The sequence below is a fragment of the Nylanderia fulva genome, unplaced genomic scaffold (genome assembly GCF_048542155.1).
Source record: "Nylanderia fulva isolate GAGA-0341 unplaced genomic scaffold, ASM4854215v1 Scaffold6, whole genome shotgun sequence".
NCBI classification, from domain to species: domain Eukaryota; kingdom Metazoa; phylum Arthropoda; class Insecta; order Hymenoptera; family Formicidae; genus Nylanderia; species Nylanderia fulva.
In genome coordinates, this window is record NW_028190698.1 from 4,920,127 (window position 1) to 4,944,885 (window position 24,759).

The 24,759-nt window shown below is 36.6% G+C and overlaps 1 protein-coding gene and 1 long non-coding RNA gene across 6 annotated transcripts in view; one reads left to right on the forward strand and one right to left on the reverse strand.

The window, feature by feature from the left end:
* Positions 1 to 24,759, reverse strand: part of LOC114941718 (SAM and SH3 domain-containing protein 1) — a 310,795-nt gene that overhangs the window by 189,149 nt on the left and 96,887 nt on the right. The window lies entirely within an intron of this gene.
* The window catches only part of LOC114941725 (uncharacterized), a 124,044-nt gene that overhangs the window by 36,736 nt on the left and 62,549 nt on the right, over positions 1 to 24,759 (forward strand). The window contains exon 3 of one of the 2 annotated variants that reach the window (XR_014925924.1): positions 11,446 to 11,665. The exons of the other annotated variant lie outside the window; for it this stretch is intronic. This is a non-coding gene — a long non-coding RNA (uncharacterized LOC114941725). Of the gene's footprint in view, positions 1 to 11,445; positions 11,666 to 24,759 lie in introns of those variants that run through there. 2 annotated transcript variants of the gene reach the window in all.

A 24,759-nucleotide genomic window follows, 5' to 3' on the forward strand; every position in this document is an offset into this window, starting at 1 on the left:
ATTCATATTTATCACGTTTATGTCGTTTCACTTGCAGCGAAAAATCAAGAATAATAGGTACTTCTCTCTCGTATACGCGACGATTCGGGGACGGAAGCTCTTTTTTTTTTCCTCATCGAATTGATACGATAACGCGCGTATTTCCGCAGTTAAAAAGAATTGTGTGAGAGAGGAAAGAAGGGAGCGAAAGAGAGAGGCGTTTTATGAGTGTAATACTGCTTCGTTAGTACCATCCACCGTAGATATCAGTGAGTGTCGTGTGTATGGACCGGTTACGGGAAAAGTTCGATACCGTACGGAATATACGATAATGGCGCACCGGAACAAGCGGCGGCGAGCCGTAAGCAGAGCTAGATTGGGCGAGTGCACCAAGTTCTGCGAGTATTCGATTGTCACCAAGTTTGGTGTTATTTTGTCAATGGTCGCATTTACGTCGGGTCGATCGCGCATTGGCTGTCGCGGTTGGTATAGAGTGTAACTGCTTAGATTGCTTAATAAATAGCCGACTGATCGCACACCTGAGTCTCTTTATATTTGACAATTTATATTTCGACTTATTTTTTTGTGGATATTAATGCACGAATATGCAATTAAAATGATATACATAAGAATTTGTCAACCTCCCTCTAGTTTAATAATTATTTAAACTCGTGAAAATAAAACAATGAAAAAATAGGAATATTTAAAAAAATAATATTCATGAAATAAAACTAAAATCGTAATACGATTAAAACCGCAGTAAGCCAAAATGCGTGAGGAAAAATTTTTGTCCACGATAAAATATGCTATAAATATAAATATTCTTTCAGTACGTTATGTTTCAAATTTTTCGTGCATGTTATGTGTCTTTCAGTTAATAAAAATCGATACAGGCACGTGCTTTTTTTTGCGAATGCAGCATATAAAAATTCTGTTGAATTCAAAAGCGTTTTATTATTCTATATCGAACGATAAGAAATAGCAAAATGTGTCGCGCGAATTGAATAGCATGACAAAGAATCGTAAATGCGAAAACGGAGCTGAGTAGCAGGTGGCGAAGAAGATCGGGGTCGATCCAGTTTGCCCTACTGTTTCTGACGTAACATCTCTCTGAACGTAAACTGGCATATTTCTAGGATTCCAGGATACGAATTTTTCATTCGTATCTTTACCCTCAATGTTTCAGCTAAATCTCGCCTTCGCGTAAGGAAGGAAATCGCATTTATTATTAAAAGTCGTTGTCATATTTGACTGATTAAAAAAGGTAAACCATCAAAGTTGTACTGCTTTGTGAATAAAGCAAAATATAATTTAATCTTGAAATATAGGTTAAAACTAAATAAAAAAAAAAAAATGTACAAAATATAAAATATATATCTGTACGAGCACATATGTGACAAAACATAAATATATCAAATCTCGTAAAAAGATATAATAAAATAGTTTAAAAACATTATTTTGTTATGCTGGCTATATTTTTTATTATATGTTACATTTCATAGCGAAAATTAAATTAAACTTTCACGCCTTAATATTAAAAGGCGATAAAAGTACTTTATTACATTCGACAGAGATGATAATTGAAGAGAAGAAGATAATTGAAAAATAATAGATAACGATAAGAGATCGACAATTTAAAAATTTCATCAAGCTAAATGTGAATATCGGCCGAATATGAAGCGATAAAAATAATTTGTGTCTCAAAGGACTGATATTGAACGGTAAATATCACAGATAAGCCCGTGAGCATAATTGCAATCATAGGACGGAGAGTCACCACTCAATTTCCCAAAGGTCGGTGCCCATTTATCAGCGCGAGCGCATCCGGATCTCTATATCTCGCTCTCCCTGCATCGCCCGCGGAAGGACGAAGATTGGCAAGCTGCGATTTTGGCGCGGCACAAGCGATTTCCATCGGACGTTACAACGAATGGACCAATCGAAGAGAATCGATCGGAGTTTGCAATCAGAGACCTGAATCGCTCGTACGGCCAGCGCGCGTCCCGCTTTATAGGAGTAGACACTGCCATTCGTGCCATTCGGGGACTGCAAGATACATCCCATAACTTACCCCCGAGCGATCGCATCAGCGCCTGTCCTTGATTCCGCGATTACGTTGCGCGCGCGAATTCTTCAGCCCAGTCAACTTTTCTCCCGAGATTCGCGCAGAGAGTGTTTTCTTGTAAGGAGAAGAACGAAAGGGAGGGAAGCCTGTAGTAGGTAATTTTCCACGCAATCGTCGAGCTGCGTCAGTCGAAAATGAAACAATTCTTCAGTGTCACTTCGCTGATCCCCTCGCAATTTAAACAGAAGCTCGAGAATGTATATTGAGAAGTAACTCATGATCTCTCTCGTTTACGAAACGTCGGGTATTCTTCGAGAACATTGCTGTATTGTCGCGACAGGATTTTTGAAACATCAACATTTTTTGACACAAATCAGCTGATTCTGAAACGTTCTATAAATTATCGAGAAAACATTTATAAAAATATTCGCATAAATTCAAATTGTTTAGTTCGATTATAATTTAAAGAAAAAGTATCTTTCATCAACATGTTATTAAAAAATTCATCTTTGCAAACTGTAAAAAAAATCTGTATGAAATCGTGTCACGACACATTCGACGAAGATATTGAAGAGTCCACGTTTCACTGATTCGTCTCGATTACGATTTTCCACTTGCAGGCGCGCGCGTTTGATTACCATGGATTTAACGGCAACTCTCGAACGCTGGGTTTACATTGCGTTTAGATAGCTCAGGACGTGTAATGCCACCAGCCTACTTTTCCCTCCCCTCGTTCGCTTTCCACCCTGTCACGATTACCGGTACTCATGATTGCGAGGCAGGATATCGGTGGCTATACCAATTTAACGTTTCGGACGAGGATTAACGACGAGTGTAGATAGTTTTACATTGAGTCTGTTAAATTTTAGGCCGCTTATCTGCTCACAATAGTTTGCCACGCAATCTGATCAATAGCATTCGATCGTGTCTCGAATTGCATTTGGTTTTGAAGAATTCACTTTTATTTAGCAAGTTTTCAACATATATCGTTGATATCGTCAGTCATTTATTATACGAGGAAGATACTATATTAAAAATGCATAGATGTATATTAAATATCTTAAATATGTTAAAATGAATAAATATATATGTATGGTTTTTTATGATGTATTAAGTCTACTTTTCAGTTTCATATATTTTTATATTTTTCGTATATTCGCAAAATTGATAATATATCTAATATAAAAATTAAAAAGTGACAAGACGTGTTATTCTTGAAAATAATTAAATATTTACGATATTTAAATTTTTTTTTTCAAAATATAAAAAAATTTGTAAAGAATTGCATCATAAAAAAGTTCCTTATGACAAATTTAAAAAAATTTAATTTTAGAAAGCTGTATGTTTGTTGATAGAAGCGTGCAAAAAAAAGAAAACGTTAAAGACGTGCTTATTGATCACGTCAATCGTCGAAGCTTTTTATTCGTTGCAGAAACTGAAATACATCGTTCCGTATACAACTCCATGTGTGTTAATTGCTTCTCTATACGTTGCACTCGATATACGATAAAGGGATAGAAATTTGTTGCGACGCAACTAGCGAAACACATTGTCACCCGTTCTTCGTCAGTTTTTTTTCACGCGTTTAATTTGGTTAGTTCATAGATCATAGAGTATCATGTGAATGAATCTCTCTAAGAAAGACACATTAACAATAACGCAAAAAATTATGAAAGACAATTGTGATAAATATTTAAATTACCATTAAAAATACACAAACTCTCCCGAATCTTTCCCATTATTGTAATATTGCAAATTTTATTTTTTTTTTTATCGAATCATAAAAATCGACGAGTATCGATATTGTATCTTCCATCTCGGATTATGCGGCGATCCGAATGTGATCGGATGACTCTTTTGGTTCGGCGCAACATTCGGCGAGATGGCGTGTTCGAAACGAGCTCGACGGATCCAATGAAATACGTTTTATTATACCATTTCATGAAATCGTTGCCATTAGAGAGCCCTATCGATTTGTCCGGAATCGCGATAAGAGGGGAAAAGGGAGATCGAGCGGGAAACGAGTGCCGATCGACGGACGAAGCTTCGTCTTCGAGTACACAGGTAGAGATAGGAATATAAGTAATCGTCCAATTTGCTCGACTGATACGTATTCCTTTCGTTTTCTTGCCCGTCGTATCCGATTCTCGGCAGCGAACGGAAGTGAGGAGCAAGAAAAATTTTCGCAGGAACAAATCGCGCCTTCGCTGCTCAGATGAATTAGACACTATCCAAGTTCCTTTTCCCTCGTTTCCTCTGCTTCTACTTTCTTTTATTCTCACTAATTTTCTCTAATTGAAATTGACTCATTAAATACCTTTAAAACGTATTTGTTCTTATCTCCAACATACCGGGAGAAAGAGAGAAGATTCAATCGTTATTGCGTCTGCGCTCTATATTTTCATCTATTCGAGGTTAACGTCCAAAATTTAAGCGCACATTTCTATGCTTTTCGTTTTACTTTCCTTGATAAAAAAAAAAGTTTTTCTCTACCTTTTGTTCCATCTCTATCATTTTGGCTTTACTTCTCTCGTTATCAAGACACGTGCATGATTTATCGGGACACGCTCACATACACGTAGGCCCAGTGCAAAGTGGCTCCCTTTGGAACCCCTTGTCAAAACATCACACGTCGCCGATGAATCAGGGATTTGCCAACACTACGCCGATAGAAATATGTATTTTGCGTCAAGTGCTTTTATTCGTCCCGACGTATCGCTATGCGATAACATCTTTTTTATATTGATTTGTTATATTAATTTTTAATTACGCTATTCTCGCATTTAACAAACATATTGTATATAAAGGTATATATTATAAATATATTGTATATATAAGCAGCGCATTTTACAGCTCAATTATTAATAATCGGACTTAATATAGACTTACTGAAGTGCCGGAAAAAGCGAATTCGACCGTTAATAATACATTAATCATTAACAATTCACGTTTCGAAGGGCTTTTCGCGAACTGGCAACTGTTTTATGGAAATGTGCGATAACGTTGAATATTGGTCGCGTTGTCGCGTCGTGACGATTAGTACGATGATTAATGCAATCGCGGATTTTCGAGCAAGCCGACAGGCAGTTCGTTCATGTGAAAGTTGGAAAATCTACTGTACAAACGAAGAGATAGATGGACAAAGGCCGATTCAACAAAAACGAGAAGAATAAAAATCGGACAAAAAAATATATTGACAAAAAAGTTAATTTATTAAACATTTTTCGGCCGTCGATACACATCATCGATGAGTCAAGCATGCCTCTTCCTTGAATAAGACAGGGAGAAAGAAGGCGAGATTGGAGGGAGGGAGGGAGGGGAGAGGCGGAGATACAAGGAGAGATGGTCTCGACTGTATGGTTATTACCATCAATAATGGCAATTTGGTTTGCAAATGGGTCGAAACGCCAGGCAGAACCGTTCCTACCTACAATTTCCCTCCGTTTTGCGGTAGGAGAGCACTCGCCCTCTCTCGTGCAGTCAGCCACATTGAAATGCCTTGAGTCAACATTTGCCTACGCTCGCGCAAATTGATTTTATTTAAATCCCAAGTACGAGGGTAGAAAGGCATCTTTGGGTAGGCACTTAATTGCGTTATCGCGAATCTTTAATCATAACGATTGGACATTGGATATTGGCCTCATCGACCGCATCGGTCCGCAGATTAAACTTTGAAGTATAACCAGTGACGCACGATGTGCGGTCATGTTTCTTTCATAATACTTGACCTCACGCTACCGGAGAGAAAAATCTCATACATTAAACATTTTTTCTTACATTTAAAATATAAAATCTTCACAATTAATTGTTGATCGCCAGTGATAAAATTTTCACAAATAATAAGATGCAATTTAATTCGACCAAAAACTGGCTATTCGATTTATTGAAAATAAGCGCACACTACGTTTCGACCCACATTGTGGTCCTTTTCAAGTGTTGTTCTTATTCAGCAATTACATTAATTAAAAATAGAAACATGAAAGTTGTCCTATCATATCGACAATCTGTTAGCTACTGTGAGCCACAGTATGCATCTTATTATTTATTTAAAATATATTTCCAACTTTTTGTCTTTACATATTTATTGAAAACGAATGTTGTGTGTATACTATGTAATATACAATATGTCTTTCTCTTATTTTTCCAAGTGCTTATTTTCTTTATAATTAAAATAAAAAAAGCGGATTTCTCTATTTAATTGATGTAAATTATTGTTGGTCATCTACTTATACATTGATCACAGGTTAAATTTTCTACGTTCACATTGCAACAAAATTTTCTTCCATCTTCTTTTTTGCTCTTTTACGTTTTTTCTGTATAACTCAAAGTCAAGCTCAAAATGGCAATAAAAGTCAACATAAAACATCTTGCATTTTACAACAATCTTTTATAGATATGCATTGCAGCCGCAAGAATTGCATACACACATCGCATTCCTACTGATTTCAATATCCCTTTCACCTCTCCAACACCGTATTTCTGTCAGTACGGAAAGTATGACGTTCGTTTATATTCCGGATATGCGTTGCATCGCGTAGAAAAATACAAACACACGTCGATGGGTTGAGAAGGATAGATCGCATATCGATAAGCGGGCAAGAACAACGAATGAGGGGAAGAGATTGAAAGGAGGAAAGGAAGGATTATACCTTGTGGACGTTTGTAGGTGGTTTCGGCTTAACGAACCTCCGGAAGCGAACTCACCACCGACGTCCCAATTTCTCGAATGGTCTCGAAAGGATACTCACCTGGCTCGGGGCTTAATAAGGTTAAGAGGCGGATGGGGATAGAGAACCGTAAGTGCAAGGCACGGACCCCTGGAGCCGAGTTAATCTCACGTGTTGGGAATAAAGTTAGCGGCCGGCTTCCCGTTTACTTCCATCCGGAGGCTCGACCGAGCCATTTTCACTGGCTATCCGATCTCGCCATCCCCGATGACGATGGCGGCTGCCCGCAACCGGGACACTGTCGTAGGTAACTACCGTAACCGCGCATCCGATGATACCGCAAAAAAACCTGTGAGAGAAAAAACGACCGTTGCCTTCTCTGAAAAGTGCAATTGCGATTGCAAACATTTTAATCGACTCGATACTATAATGATTGTCCTCTGTAAAAAGCTAAGAAGCTAAGCGAAGCGAATACAAAAGTATATTAAATGGTTATACATAATTTTTTTTGTAAATAAAATTTAATAATTCTCAAAAATTATTAACTATATTTTATATCGAGAAAGATGTGTGCGTATAATTCATAGAATCGTTATATCGTGAGCCAATATTATTTATAAAATATCTTTGCAACCTTGATAAATTTCTAATTGAAATGCTTCTCTCTACGTGTATTTACTTTAGCAATTTGTTAGAATTTGCTCCATAATAAATATCACGAAATGATCCTTTTCATCTCTTAGCCGAAAAGTTGTTTGTGACGAAGATACAAATGAAACACATCTAAGCATCTACAGAGGAATCGCCGGCGGAGAAATAAATAGAGTCGAGACGTTTGTAAAACGAGCGTGAAACGAGCTTTCTATCCCTCGGCTTTCAGGAGCGTCGAAGCTCGCTAAATTAAAAGGGGTGGCTGCTTGATCCGGCTAAATCCTTTTGAGCAAAACACTCGAAACTTTGCTTGCCACGCTCAAAGTTGGACGCATACCTTCGCGCTAACATCTACAAAAAGGTTTTATCTATTGAATCACCGTGAATAGATGAATAAAAAGGAAAATTACAATCTTTCGATAGAAATAATATCGTTAGAAATACTTGTACGAATATCCTATATGTTATGTTCTCTGTAGGTATATGATCGCGATAAAAGTTCATGTTTTCGTGCAGTAATTAAAACGTACCTATACATTGTTTATATCATAATATAAATTATAAGGTGGAAATATAATTTCTCTATTTCTCTCTACAATTGAAACAGTGATTAATGGATAAAATAAATATATATTTCGCGCAATATTATTGTTGGCTCTTTAATATGACATAAAATTTGATATTGAATTTTTTTAAAATATAACGACCTCCATTTAAACAATGAATGAATGTATTTGTGTACTAACTGTTGTTCCTGATCCTCTAGAGCCTGAGGCTTCCTCCTCTCACCCCTTTTATCGATGCAGGTCTGGCTTGTAATGGCTAAAAGCTTTTCGCGAAGCAGCATGCGAAGTATTCTCTGATAAACGATTGGTATGTTCGCGGTATCCATTTAGCCGCTTCAAAAGAAAAGCGGATATATCATGCCGCAAAAAAATATTCCATAAAAGTTGAATGATCGCGTTTACCTAGCTTTATCGGGATAGAAAAAACGGGGATATGGATGTGTAAGTTACTTTCATTTCAGATCAGTCGTAAATAACAATATCAATGTACGGAAGTAAAATGGAAAAAATTACCATTCTAATTCAATTTAGTAAAAACCTATTCATGGAAAACGGATCATCTCGCGTTGCCCACAAAATCGGCCATTTACGGAAAAACGATCGTTGTAAAAATTTCGATTTGGAGTGTGTAAAACCTATAAAGTTCCAATAATATCTCCAGTATGTATATAGATACAAATTGCGCGCTCAATTGATTTCGCTGTTGCAAAACGTAAGGATAATTCATCAAATTCACCGCATGTTCCACGCATAAAATAACCGCGCCGTCGCCGCATGTTAACCTACCTACACCGTCGCGCATTATCATGGGAAATATATTCTTCACGTAAGAGAGACGTAATAAAGCCCCACGGGAGAACGGCGGGACGCGTAGTTTCCCCATATTACAATAGCTTGAAGATGATTTTTCTACATCATTGAATTATTGCATACCATTTCACACTACTCTCCCCTTTATATATGTCTCACTTCTTTAAGCTACCTATTATCCTCCTCTTACCTTTCTCTCTCACTCGCTCTTCGTTATAAACGTGGCAACTTTACCGGAAAATATGCTTCGGATATTCTTGTTATCACAGCAACTAGCGTCACTATATATTTTAATTTATTTTAAGACGATGTAAAACATGCACGATAAATTTATTAAGCTTTTCTTGAACATGAATATGAGTCATAATAGTTCATTCATAACCGTACATTTGAACCTATATAGACATTTTGTTAAGTGGAAAAAGATAAAATATAATATATTAATTTATAGATTGATCTTTGCAAAGAAAATAATGCAAGCTTCTCTCTCGTCTTATTTTATTTCACGCGTAAATATTTCGAATTCCATTACGGAAAGCAATGTTGCACTATAAAAATCATATTTATTCAATCCTATATTTATGACACATATTTCCCGCATTTTTCGCCATTAAAGAAACGAAAGAGATAAACTTGACAGATCATTGCATATACCGGAAATGCGTTACGTAAAGCGTCGACGTATACGCACCATCTTAGGCTTCTCGACGGTCTTGGCGGCAGTTCAGGACGAGTTTAGATTAGTTTAGTTTAGTTTGCAACGAGTTTTGCTCGGCAATGCCGCGCCGACACTGCCGCGATTAATCCGCCGCACTTGGATTTATGGTTTGGTCTAGCTGGTCATTTCTCTTCGTCAGGTACGCACCAACGCCGAGCACGTATCCACTTCCGGCTGCGTGCAAACTATGCGAATTCGCATTATCGAGTCCTCTTCTTGGACAATTATAACGTGAACTTCCTTGACCATTCTGATTTAGACGAAAGCGTTTCCTATCTATTGTCTCCACAAATAATCTCGTTATTTTGAGAATTACGGAAAATAAACTTTACTGAATAAGTTGATAACCGGAAAAATTATTTGATTTCTTATATAATTTCTCAAGCTTTGAAATTATATCAATACGCGTATTTAAATATCGTATCTCTAATATGTGTGCATACAAAATTATTTTATAGTAGTAAATAATGAATTTTATTTCCTAATATTAATTATCGTATAAATTTAATTTTCTCTGGCACAGTTTAATATATGTATATCAGGTAAATAATTATTTTTCTAATGACGGAGACGAGAGATCCTTTCGACGCAAACATTTTCCAAGCCACGGTAAAACTCGGTCGAAGTCGACGAACTTTGGTCGTCGTAAGCCGTAAACCGTTATCGAGAACTTTTGGTGTGTCTCTTATCGACGCAACTTTACTAGATAGCTTCAGGTGCGGAGTGCAAATTGAAAGACTTGGGCGTCTTAATAAAGAACAAGAACACCCCCGTTATATATATATATATATATACGCGTATAATACGATCCACCTTGCCGCGTCACAAATTAACTTCGTTACTTTCGTCGAGGAACGCATTGGTGGCGCGGTGTAAATTAATGAAACATTTTCCATGCAGCTGTCGTATAATAGGCACGAATTGTCGGAAATACAGCCGATAAATTCCTCCATTCCTATTAAGGGCGCGGACAAAGGGGAGGCGTTATCCGGGCATCAGACGCTGAACGCGTTATAGGCGGAAATCGATGAAACCTCCTTGGGGATTCGTTAAGACGGAATTCGTAAGAAAGTGGTCTGACGGGGCGAGGATGGATCGGGAAAACGAGGCGGAAAAACCGCGAGGGGTTGCAAAATAGCGAGGAGAGAGCGTTATTCTCCTAACGGCTCGAAAAGAGGACACTTGATAAACGGCGATCATCAGGATAGGCCGGTGGATACTCGACGAAACGCCGAGGATGTCGGGGGCTTCCTCGAGGAGTAGTATGGGCGGGTTAAGTTTCCATAAATAGCCGGTCAGAATGCCCCCAGCGAAATCCTGGGATTGACGTTTCCGTCCTTGCCTGTGCAACGTCCGGGGAATTCTCCTCGACGTGAGTTAGGAACGTGCGCGAGCGAGCGCATTTTGTCTTCCCACATTCATGGCCTGATTGCACGTGTATTGCCCCCGTACAATGCGCATTGTGCGCGTGCTAGAATCGCGCGGCACTAAACGTGTGCGAATTCTGCAGGACGGTTATTTTAATGATAATTGATATTACACTTGCGACACATCCCAACGGTTATTTCACGAATATCCTTGCAAAAGCACGTTCTTTGCTATTTTTTTCAAGAAAATGTGGTCAGTTGCAATTAAACGTGCTGCAGATATTTGAGATGCATCTTTTGGTATAAATCCGTCTATAATACTCTGCGAATACGAATTATGTTTATTAAAATGTTTTACATTTATTATGCTTTTAATTATTTTCTTTGTGTAATAGAAACTATACGCTATATATTGTGTAAATAAATACTAATATATATTTTATACTTTAATATAAATGTTAAGTAAATATATCTCTCTTATATTGTCACAATTTAATATTTACGTAAAAAAAATACAAAATTTTTTATTTTTTATTAAGGCAATATAAAAAAAGGGATCGATCGTTTCTTGAAAAACTAGACTGTCTCATATCAATCTTGATATGTTTCTTTACTCTGACAGAAGAGGGAAGATAGTGAGCAGTTTATAGCTGTCATCACTGCCTCTTATGAAACATTCTGAGAGAATTGTATATTTCGTTCGATGAACACAAGGCGTCACAAGGCGACAGCAGCCTTCGAATCACCCAGTCGACGAATTTCAGAGCACCTCTCAATGACAAGTCGAAGATTCACTGCGGCAGTTTCTGTGGACCTTCGGCGTTCTGAAGTTCGTCGGGCGTCATATAACGGTAATAAAATCCTTGAGGATTCTTGAGAGCTTTTTTTCTTACCCCGACATTATCCCATCCCTCTTTCGTGGGATATTACTATATCTCTTTACTCCTACGACATTTCCACCGGATCGCTGGAAATGTGATTTGAAATTCGTGCGACCAAATGTGGGAGTTGAGAATGTAAAAACGAGAGTCGCATTAGCGTAAAATGTAAAAAAAAAATTACAGTATGCGAAGGATAGCATTTTTTCGACTCGAGTATTAATACGATTGTTTTTATTCGCGATCGATTACGATCCCTTAAATAAATTTGACAAACTAAAAGATAGAAAATATTTAAAAATCTGTATGAAAAAATATTTCGAGTTATAATAGTAAAAACATTGATTGGATTTCCTTTTTTTTAGACATGTTATGACAAAATCCTTTTTTACATATAGGTAATGTAAAATATAAAAACATATGAAATATAAACTTATTTTTACAATGTCCTTTCTTTTTACGATGGATGACAATTTTTGCATATGGCAGCACGCATAAAACATACTGATATTACAAATCTTTATTCTCTATTTCATGATAGCAAAATAACTTTTAATTTATACCGAGCATAGATTTTTCGATAACATATATTTCACCATATATTCTCTGCAGAACAATATGCAGCAATAAATTAAAATTTCTTAAAAAATCTCGCGATTGAAAAATCGTCTTCTAATACAAAACAATGATTGTCCTCGAAAAGTCACTTCGGTTATCAGTAATATTCGCGCTTCTAAAAAAGAAAAAAAAAAAAAAAGAAAACGTCAGCTACAAAGTGTCCGTAAAACTCGGTAATAGAGCAGTCCGCCTGGACGATGAGCGTAAACTCGTGTATTACGCGTTCGTTGAAAAGCGAAAGTTCGTAAGTCGCGAACATATACTCGAAGGAAGATCAACGAGCTGGCAATCTACCGCGCTGGGCGTCGAAAAGTCCGTCGTTGGATGTGCGACAGCCCTTCGCGAACTTCGACATCGCGAAGCGACGATGAATCCCTTCGGGGCTTTCGCAAGTTCCCCCTTTTTTCCCCTGCTTTTCGTAGCATGTCGTATCCACTTCCTCCTGTCTTTATCTCAACGTCTCTTTCGCTCGTTAAGACTGCGTTTCGTCTCGGCTGCTGATGGTGCCGCCGCCCGTATCCCTTGTTTCGTCAATTCACCCGAGATCAAATACGACGTAAGAGAATGGTAAGTGGGAGAAGGAAGAGATAACGCGAAGGGAAGAGAGTGAGAGAGAGAGAGAGAAGTCGTCGGCCCTCTCTCGACCCGAGGACGATTTGTTTCCATTATGCCTTTTGCGCGCGCGAGCACTCGTCGTGGATGCGAGATAAAGAGTGCTGCCGTCTTGTTTCCGCTCTCTCGGCCCTTTCTTCGGATAGCGGCACGAAGAAGCGCGTGAGACTCTCGAATTGATCGGGGAACATTAGACGGAGGACGACCTTGATCTCATCCGACAGATTGAGACTCGAGGCGTGTTGAGTGTGTGCGAGAACGAGGGGGCCACAGATCGAGATGCTTTATGTATGTATGAGGTATCGAGAGTGCGTCGGAGCCTCGTGAGAAATATCGCGGGATGGAGAAAAGGGTCGGAGGGCTTAGCTCCGGATTGCGCGTCTTTGCCTACTGTATGATTTTTATTGCGGATATTCGGATTAGCCACTTTATGGCGTATTTACAGAATGCACGATCGTCGTCGAATGGAGATAAACTCCAAAATGCTACGTTAAAGCTGTGCGAATCAATACTGTATTGAAAATAGATCGAATTTAATTTAATTTATGTTTATATAAGTAAGTGAGATATTTAGATATTTAATTCTTTCATGTCAATCAACATCTTAATTCCACAAATTTTATATAATTAATTTACTATAAATGTATAATCAAGATATTTAATTAAAGCCATGATATTTTTGACAATATTCCGAATTAAATTAATTTTTTAAATAAAATTACGTTAGAATTGATCAAATGCGAATTAGATTACTTTATTTACTGCATTTGATATATTTTATTCTGATATATTTAAATATTCGTTGAATTCCGAAAACAATGAATAAATTAATCGCGTCATAGATACATAAATTAAGAAATAAAGAAAAGAAATACCTATATACTATTACATGAGCATTCGTGTTTGATTAGTAACAGTTATGTGACGAATGGAAATTCGTGCTAAGCGGATGTACCAATAAGTTCTAACATCACCTTTAATAACAATCACGACTGGTTATAATGTCACGAATCATCATGAATCACGTGTAACAGGCAACGGTGTCCGAAACATCACGAGTTAATGGGAACTCGGAGGCCGCGCCGCATATATAAATGCATGCGAGTAACATTACGAAGTGTATTCGCATGTGCGAAACGGCAAAGTGCATCACGCGCGTATATTTAAATACGATTGATTTAAGCAGACACTTAAGCAAATAACGGTATATACGTAACCATCGGCGTTTTGCCGCGGACGGAGATAGCAAGGGATTGTCCCGAGTCCACTGCGCGAAAATGGCATTCACCTTCTACGTCAAAATGGTATCCCGCGGCATCTCTGGTCTCGCGGCAGGTCGAGAGGGAGACGAGAAGGACAAAGAGAAGAAAAAGAGAGACAAGCAGGAAAGCTGGGATAGAATGCGAGGTTCCGCAGTAATTACCAATTTGGTTATTACGGTGATTCGCGGCGGGCGAGGATCATTTCGTGATTCTCCGTTCAACGCGTGCGTGGATTACAGGATCGTCCTTTCTGCGTGCGGCACGCGTTGCATGCGCGCGTTTCGGCACGGCGCGATGATAATTCAGAGAACGGATGGACCCTCGTGCAGGTTTATGCACCGCGCCACGATATTCAAGCAACGTCGATGTCAACACGCTTGCTTCCGAGAACGTCTTCGTCGTTTATGTTTCGCCGCTGCAACACGCGATTTTCGCTCTGCGTGTATGCGTACCCGCACCTCTTCGTTAACGAAAAACGCAAGATTCCCCGAAAGAATCCTTCGTGAACGCGCTGTGTGGCTATTTACGTTTGATCGATATCGCGCACTCGCTAATGAGCACCTCGTGTGACTTGATGTTAGTTTGTTGTACAGCCCTATTTGGAACTGTTTACACATACACATGTGTATGTATATGCAATTATAGATATTAATCACAATTATATATTAAATATAAAAAAGTGAATATAAAAATATATCAATGAAACATTTTTAATTTTAATTTGCATGACAAAATTATTTTATTAATAATTTCAATTTTTCGTAATAAAATATTCAAAAAGAAAATATCTGTCAAATAATGCGTGGTAACAATAATATTTATTAATAAAATTTCGAATAATAAAATTATCTAAAATGACCGATCTGGCGTCTTTTATTCAGCGAGAGATGCAATCATTATTGGCTGTTAGTCAATAATAGTAATTTATCGCTTACAGGGTGCAACCCTGTTCATCAATAGTGATGCAAAATTACTGATGGCGGATGTCGGCTTTCGGTGTAGCTTGTGGATATAAAAATATATCAATAAAAAATTTTTAATTTTAATTTGCATGAAAAAATTATTTTATTAATAATGTCAATTTTTCGTAATAAAATATTCAAAAAGAAAATATCTGTCAAATAATGCGTAGTAACAATAATATTTAATAATAAAATTTCGAATAATAAAATTATCTAAAATGACCGATCTGGCGTCTTTTATTCAGCGAGAGATGCAATCATTATTGGCTGTTAGTCAATAATAGTAATTTATCGCTTACAGGGTGCAACCCTGTTCATCAATAGTGATGCAAAATTACTGATGGCGGATGTCGGCTTTCGGTGTAGCTTGTGGATATAAAAATATATCAATAAAAAAGTTTTAATTTTAATTTGCATGAAAAAATTATTTTATTAATAATGTCAATTTTTCGTAATAAAATATTCAAAAAGAAAATATCTGTCAAATAATGCGTAGTAACAATAATATTTAATAATAAAATTTCGAATAATAAAATTATCTAAAATGACCGATCTGGCGTCTTTTATTCAGCGAGAGATGCAATCATTATTGGCTGTTAGTCAATAATAGTAATTTATCGCTTACAGGGTGCAACCCTGTTCATCAATAGTGATGCAAAATTACTGATGGCGGATGTCGGCTTTCGGTGTAGCTTGTGGATATAAAAATATATCAATAAAAAAGTTTTAATTTTAATTTGCATGAAAAAATTATTTTATTAATAATGTCAATTTTTCGTAATAAAATATTCAAAAAGAAAATATCTGTCAAATAATGCGTAGTAACAATAATATTTAATAATAAAATTTCGAATAATAAAATTATCTAAAATGACCGATCTGGCGTCTTTTATTCAGCGAGAGATGCAATCATTATTGGCTGTTAGTCAATAATAGTAATTTATCGTTTACAGGGTGCAACCCTGTTCATCAATAGTGATGCAAAATTACTGATGGCGGATGTCGGATTTCGGTGTAGCTTATCACAGGCTAAACAAAATTGATCGGGCCTATGCGCGTGTCGCGCGAGCGTGTATCTACTTTCGCGTGAGCGGATAATTAATCGATGCATTATTAATGCGACTTTCACAGATACTCCAGCTGCAACAGTCGTTTGTGAGTCTTTGCACCGCGCCTGCATTCATGTACGCGTATTCATGAATATTGCAGCGGCAACACGTCGTTACAGTCTGTTATGGGCCGACGAATTAAGCTTAGACTACTAAATTTGAAATGAAATTGTTGTCGTAGACGCGATCGATGTTGTCGGTATAAAGCTGAGTGAGAAATACCTGAGCGTGTAATACGTAATCACGACGGAAAATATGCAATCGATATAATTAAATTTAATCCACGCATCGAGACGCATCTGGATTAAATATCAGTACAATCCTGTACGAGGTTGGAACGGGTGATAATTAAAGCGCACACCGCGCCGCGTTGAATATCTCATCTATGGTATATATTAATGCCTTTACATATTAGATTTTATATATATGTATATATATATATTAAATATTAAGATATGTACTTATATATAATTATATATTTTATATATTTTATATTATTTATATTTATATTATTTTTCTTATAAAAATATCTACAGATATTTGTATATCATTACTCATCTATAAACTCAAAAATATATAAAATTAATCAATACGGACATTTTCAAGAAAATATTAATTTATTACAACACGAAAAAACTATCCACACAATCTATAAAGATTTCTGTTTAGCTATCTAGAAAACATAATAAAAAAAATCTTTATCTTTCTCCCTAACAAGAATATTTCATTCCTTTTCTTCTTCTTTGTAATTAAAATGATATGATTAAAAGCTGCCGTTTGAATGAAATAGTATTATAAGACATTTCAAGACTGAAGGGAGCGCGCTCTGCTTCGTGCTGCGACATATAATTATTAAATAAGGTATAAAGGCAGCGTTCGCCTTAGAAAAGGAGATTGCTTCGCAAACGAGATTGCTTGCAAAATGAGATTGAGAACCGCTGCGCGCCTACGGTCGCCGCAGATACGGTACGGTCGCGTTGCGTTCTCTGTGAAAACTTAAATGCACAGAGACCGAATGTATCTCTCGGCACTCGAGAGACGTGAGTGCAACCGCGCGGCGCTCTTCTGTGAAGTGCATCGAACGCCGTATAGAAACAAACGTCAGAGTATATCGGGAGACCAAAGGGACGATCAGCGGAAGAAGTAGAACCAAGGGGAGAAATCGCTGACGGCCTGAAACTTGATTTGTAGCACGGAGAATAAGCGAGTGCATCCCGTTGCTACGGATTATATATATGTATACGGCTAGCTGCACCCCCATTCGACTTGACATTTGTTAATGCGTTTCTGATGCTGGATTACGCCGCGCCACCCGATCGTAGTAAGTGCGGTGGCTAATTTATGCGCATAATCGGCCGCGACGTCTCGAGCGAGAGTCGAGGCTCTTCCGATAATCCGCCCTTGCACACGCGTTCCCCTTCTCTTTTATATGCACGGCGAACAAACGCATTTTGCGCTTTAACATCTTTGATTATTTTTTTAGTAGCTCTCTTCTTTGATGTACACATTACGTTGCATTATGTGACGTGGTGTTACATTAGCAAACGTAGAGATTATCTTGAGCTGTTTACTTTGAATTATACCTAACAGCAGTATAGTTGTAAGGCTCTGAACAATTAAAAAAAAATATAATAAATAAATGATTTAACTTTGCTATGAGTTTGCTATTATGAGTTAAAGAATTTTAAAAAGTTTACTTTTTTATTATTTATAAAGAGAAAGAGAGAGAGAGAGAGAGAGAGAGAGAGAGAGAGAGAGAGAGAGACATAAAATTGCATCTATACTATTGGAAGGTGGAATCGTTCACGTTCGTTGACAGATTTTATAGTGTAGAAATATATATTGAAAAGATTTGAAGATGCAATTTTCTCTTCCAAAAAAAAACTATTTAGTCAATGCGAATAAAAGAAAGAATTGTAATAAAGCTGCAAATAATTATATAGTTTGTAATCCAACTTTCAACAATATTCATAAAATCGCGCGAGAGAAATACCAATTATTCCACGTTAAGTTTAATTAATCGATTGACTCACGATTGATTCATGAAGAAGCACATCTCATTCGTAGAACTAATCTTACTGGTCAAATAAAAAGAGAACGTAAAAAAGTGCGAAACGTCAAAGAAAAACATCAAAGTTAAGACTCAATTATTTTCCACGTGTATTAAAGTCGAACGTAAACACGCCTTTGGAAAAACCATCTCATGCAGAAAAGTTTACTTCGAATTTGGCAAAGTTTTATCGGCGCGTGCACAGAAAGAAGTTTAACGTTCTGATATATCCACCGTGTTTTTTACGATGCAACGTCTATATCGCGCATGGAACACCTAAGGTTTATGGAAAATAAAGCTTACTTTTTGGCGTAAACGTGCGGGGGAGGAAGAGAGGGAGGCAAAGTTCACCGTAACGCGGAAAAAAAGCCGTCATAAAATTAGAATATTATAATTCCCATAAAAGACACACCGCAGTTTTTCTACGGTCACCCGAGAAAACCTGCTTTCGGCAAATAACGTCGACGGCGAGAGTAACCTCGTAAATTTTCGATCGAGTACCAGCGAATGCATCACACGTCATAGAAATCGTTTACCGTCCGTTTACCGCGAGGAAAAATGCCTCCACGGATTTGTTCCGATCGCTCCCTTCCGCTTCTGCATGCATATGTCCGGATACGATAAATATCGGAAATATGACATCGCGCGGGACACAAACCGAGCGAGAAATCGCTTCAAAGGAAAAGACGCGAGTTATAGTCAACGTCACGCTTTGGCGTGTTGGCGTATATATGTATTATAATAATAAAGCCACGATTTTCATGCCAATTCCAAAAAGGAAGTATTCTGTTACAGATATTTGTCTAGAAATATAAAGATATTATTCTATTAAGCATTACAAGCACACACACACAAATGGAATATAAAGAGAGATTTGTTATGTACGTGAAATAATAAAAGTCAGAGCGTAATAAACGTTTCTCGTTAAATGGCTATTTTAAATGGATCAAATTGGAATAGATTTTCTCTCAGTGTTATTATAAATGTATAAATATTCTACAGACATTAACTCTCTCCTCTCTCTCTCTCTCGCTCTTTTACTTGTGTATGCGTAAAAGTCACATTCACCAGATGGTTCATCCTACAATGTACCCTCAAGCGGCTGGCTCTTTGAGCGGATTTTAATAACATTTTATATCTAAGTATCTCGTTCGAAGTTCTCAAGAAATTATAAGTTTCCGCTGTGTCTGCGTAATAAAGAGTTGGCCTACGCGGAATGTCCTGAAAACTATTTCACGATAACGTTCATTCTTTGTAAGATTATTCCATCCCAATTTTAGAGATTCTAAAAAGGAAAATAGCATTTAAAAAAATTGAATCAAGTTTAAATCGAATTTTAGGATAATATTTCATTCTTTTGAAATACGAGGCAATTAAATTTAGATACATATATCAAAAACGGAAGTTGATTTGTGACACGTTATTTATTACTTTCTAATTTTCGATAAATTGTAAGATGCATACAAAACTATAAGATTTGTAATGATTAAATGTTATTTTATAGTTTTTATAAAACATGCGGAATTATATGAATTTTCTTAAAATTTTTAAAAAATGTGATAAAGGAATACCGGAAAAAAATACTATATCTATATGTAATTATAAATTAAGATTTGCTTCATTTTCTCGGTGTAAAAAACTCTTTGTCAAATTTCTTTATATGTATGTGAAAAATATTCAGAAAATCGACAATCGATCAAGTATATAATAGCTGACAATGAGTTACATCTCAAAAATTTGCATCGATTATCATACAGATATATTTTGCTTCATATATTCTCCATATATAAGTTTCGAGATTAATTTATATATGGAACTTAGTGATCTCAAACCAAGAGATACAGTTCCGAATAATTAATTTTTCGTGCTTTGGCTCTGTTGGCCGATTTAAAAAAAAAACATCATATTTATATATTTTGCTTGTTTCTAGATTTAAAAAATATATGCTTTTGTTTCTCGTATATAAAATATTATCCCGTATTTAATTGAATAAACCAAATGTTTTCATTGTAAACTCGTAATCAGTGCCGCGACATATACGATGATAAAGTCTGAAAGATTCGCGCAAACGATAACGAAGGTACATCGCGCAGCGACACTTTCACACATATAATATGTCCCGTCTGTTACATATCGTAAGAAAGAGAAACTAAGAAACTTTTACACGGGCGAATGCCAAGAAAACGATTAATGGGACGCGAAGGCTAGATGTTAAACGTACGGCAAAGTGTTTTATGACTTCAAAGCGGTACGCGCGTTGTTTTGTCGCGTTGGTTTGTCCTCCTCATTTATTCCTTCTTCGAGGACCAATGATGAAAAAAAGTAAGGACACGGCGCGCTGAGAAAATCAAGAGGAGCAAACGAGCACGTCGTTTCGATCTTTCGCTCTCTTTTTCTCCCTGCGCCAACATAAGGTCGCCACTTAAGAAGTCGACGCCTCCCTCGTAAACGCGCCAGTAATTTATCACTAATAATGGCGAACCGTGTATCGAGTTAAATTTAACGTCGCGTCGGCGTTAATCAATTTTATCAGCGAAGATAAACCGAACTGACGCTTCCTTCCGTCCGCACACTCGCTCTTCGTGATAAATCGCGTCAGTTTCCAGCTCGCTCCGCGATCATCGCCAAGAATAGACGCGAATTCGAGGATTTACAGTACACACCTACACACAGACCGATATTAGAAAAAAGCAGCGACTAAAAATATACTCCTATGAAATGTCTCGGTGTGATATATAGATAAGTTATTTTTGAAATGACATATTACAAATAAAATATAAAGTGCAACGCGGAATAAAATAATAAAAAATAAAATAATATATTAAAAGCCTAGATCGTGCACGGTATTTTAGATAAATCAATTTTAAATGTCAATTCTTCCATATAATATGCACGAGAATTTCAAATGGTGTCACTTCAATTCTCGATGCTCTGATTTTCAACGAGTGTCTATATCCAGAAACGCTATTTCGAGAAATAATATCTGATGACATATATTTCAGAATAATCTAGTTCGTAATTGCCGTTCCAATTTGCAGAATATCTTTTTCCGGATTTTGCACTGTCCATTTAATGAATTATCGTTGATAGTCGATGAATTATAACAGCTATTGATTAACATGACCTGTAATAATACAGTTCGCAATCAAATAATCGTCCTCGTGTTGTTTAAATTTTTATCAATAATAATTATACGTATGTGCAATAATTATATTTTTGCAAAATGTAGTTACGTTATAAAACATTAAATGGAATAATTGTTTATATTACTTTTTATTTCACAACAAGCATTTGCTTATAATTATATTTTCTGCTAAGTATTATATATATTTCAAACAAATAATTACGTTTTATATTTTGCAAGTAAATAATTTGAGAGACGATATAATAGAATTTATAATTTTTTTTCCCGAACACACACACACACACACACCTTGTAGAATAGTGAGATTTAGCAACAGGAACATAGATATAATCTTTCGCGATACGTGATTGCGCATATGCAATCAAGAATTTCCGATACTTCAACATACTTCTATAAATATTGATAAACAAATATAAATATAATTTTTATATGTTCATTGCAAGATAATTTGTCTAAAAATAAAATCACATTCTGGACAAGTGTAATTTCACCATGCAAATAATCTTTCACTCATTTCAATGTACATAATCTATTTTTGAAAGGACCTATGAAACAACCTCGATCAGTCGCGCGAACGAAATAATGATAGACGATGTATTCGATCTCGATGGTAAAATAAATCCCCACTAATAATTCGGCAATTAGACGGCGATCGAGCGGATAACTAGCTGGTTCGAAACTCAGAGTTCTCGTTGAGACCCAAACGGGGTGCGCGATCGGAAGGATGCATCGGTGAAGTGTCCCGTAAAGCGGCGAGCTATCGCCAAGCGACGAAGTCGATATCCCCCGATTGGAGCAAGGCGATAAAGCGTTTGGTAATGTTTCCAGAAATCTCTCTCATCATCGGTTTCCCTTCCACTTCCTCTCATGATACTCGTGCCCAGTCTCAACTTATCGATTTCTACTTCCGCACTTCGCATAAGTTTCCGCACGTTCAAGCAGCAACTTTTCGTCATCGCGTCATCTCTCTACCGACCTTGAAATTGCGAGGAACTTTGTATCTGTATTTTTTTTTAGTTTTCCAATTCTTTTCTCGTCGGTGCCCGCAAAGCGTTAGCTCGTGCGATCTTGTTTGTCTTTATTACTCGGATCGCCGACAGGCACGTCTTCGGGAGGAAGTGTGTAATATGTAGTCTCGACGATGATTGTCAAGAGGTTGTCGACGAAACACGCACACATGGATGCAATTCGGCACGTTTATTACACATCGCGGCGCAATGTTTATTCTGCAAACACAAGTAGCGACTCGCGAATTTGAATTCAACTCTCGCCCTGTCATGGAACGAGTGCCTCCAGGTACCATCTTAAGAGAAATCCTCATACTACTCATATATGTCTCGAAAGCGTCTCGTGCCACGTGTAAATATCGCCGAATCCTCATTACTAGAAATCGAATGCGAGTTATTTGATTTGAATGTGCAAGCAAAATTATTTTCTGCTATCGTTGATATTTTACCATATATGAAAATATTTATTATAATTTAGTATTTATGTTATTTAATTAATTATAGTAACTGTAGTCTCGTTATTATCTCTCTATCCAATTTTTTTTAAATTATTAAAAAATTATTAAATTAATATAAATATTTATTTTAATACTGCCTAATAAATCATTGATTTGAAACAAATAAATATTTATCTGTTTTCAAAAGAATCCTCTTATATAAAATGATTATTTTTCACATCAAATCAATATTATTAGTTTCAAATAAATGATTTATTAAGCAGTATTGAAATAAATATTTATTCGAATTCAATAATTTTTTTTAGCGTAGTCTTTCAATATCCGAGACAAAAATATATTTAAATTGCTAAAAGGCATCACGCGATCTCACATATTCTCGAATCGTTCAAACATATCCTGCGAATTAATATATAAATTCTCCCAAAATATACAATACATACACATATAACAACAGATAATTTCTGATAAGACGCTCTCTCAATAAAATGTCCAAATGTCAAAAGCAATTAAATGATAATCGAGCTTTCAATTTCAACTCAATCGTAATGGATTCGCGATCGAAAAGAGACAGAGAAAAAGAGAGAAAGATTGATTGAGTGAATGAGTGAATGAGTGAGTGAGAGGAGTGAGAGAGACACGCACAAAAGGTAGATACCGCTGCATCGTTCAAAGGGATCATAACGCGCGATGCCGCACGTGACTTCCACGATTTAGCTGCAACAGCTACGAGGGAAATCTGCCCGTGACGGCTGCGTTGGCGATTGCCATTTATCCACGCGAAAGGGCATAGCTGCTTTTCGCTGATCAAAACGCGCATGGATATATTCTCCCAAGATACACGTGAAACATGTACGACCATAACGGCCAACCGTTCGAACGGTGCATAAAATATCAAATGCAAACGGTATCGATGGCAAAAGCAGCAGGCGGCACGACGGGATAGCCACGAGGAGGTTCGGCTGCGCAGCAGTAATTAATATCGTTCCCGCGTATGAGAGCGCGCGCTGTTCTCTCGTTACGCGAAAGAGCGATACAATAAATTTTAGGGTGTACAAAGTCGAGACCGTTGTGTATCAATTAGCCGACTAACATACAGTCATCGCTTTTTTTTCTTTTTCTCTAGAGCATTTTCCGCCAAGATGCATCCAATTATTATAGGGGTATCTCGCGCGCGATCTTAACGATAGGCGAAAGAAGAGGCGGAACACGATCGTTGAAAACACGACAAACGATATGGAAATAGTTAACGCGTATCGATTCACTTCTCCTTGAATATATCATATATTTCTATAGAGCGACCTCAATTCGCGCTCGCACGCACGCACACATACATATTATATACATGTATGCGCACATATTTATTTAAAAATGATAAAAATAAAGTTTGATGAATGTTATGAAATATTACGTTTTATGGTAAAATTCATTTTGTTCTGTTTAGGAAAAATGGTATTAACAGAATACCAGATTAAAAATTTTTACTGTTAAGAATAATACAATTATAATATAATGTACAAAAATTACGAACATAAATTAAAACGACTCATTTTATTTAAAATAATAAAAATCTACGTAGAAAATGTAATTAATGTAATATTATGAAATATTACAAAATGATGTATATATATATTATTCGATAATTAATAATTCGGAATGTTATTTCATAATACATCAACATTTTTAAGTATATGTATTTCTTAAATAAAAAGCTCAAATAAAATTTAAAGATGACATATAAATCTGCCCCAAAATAGAGAACTCTAAATTTAATATCATAAATCGTCATGATACGTCAGGTAGAGAAAATAAGATTTTGAAAATTGAATTTGGATCAA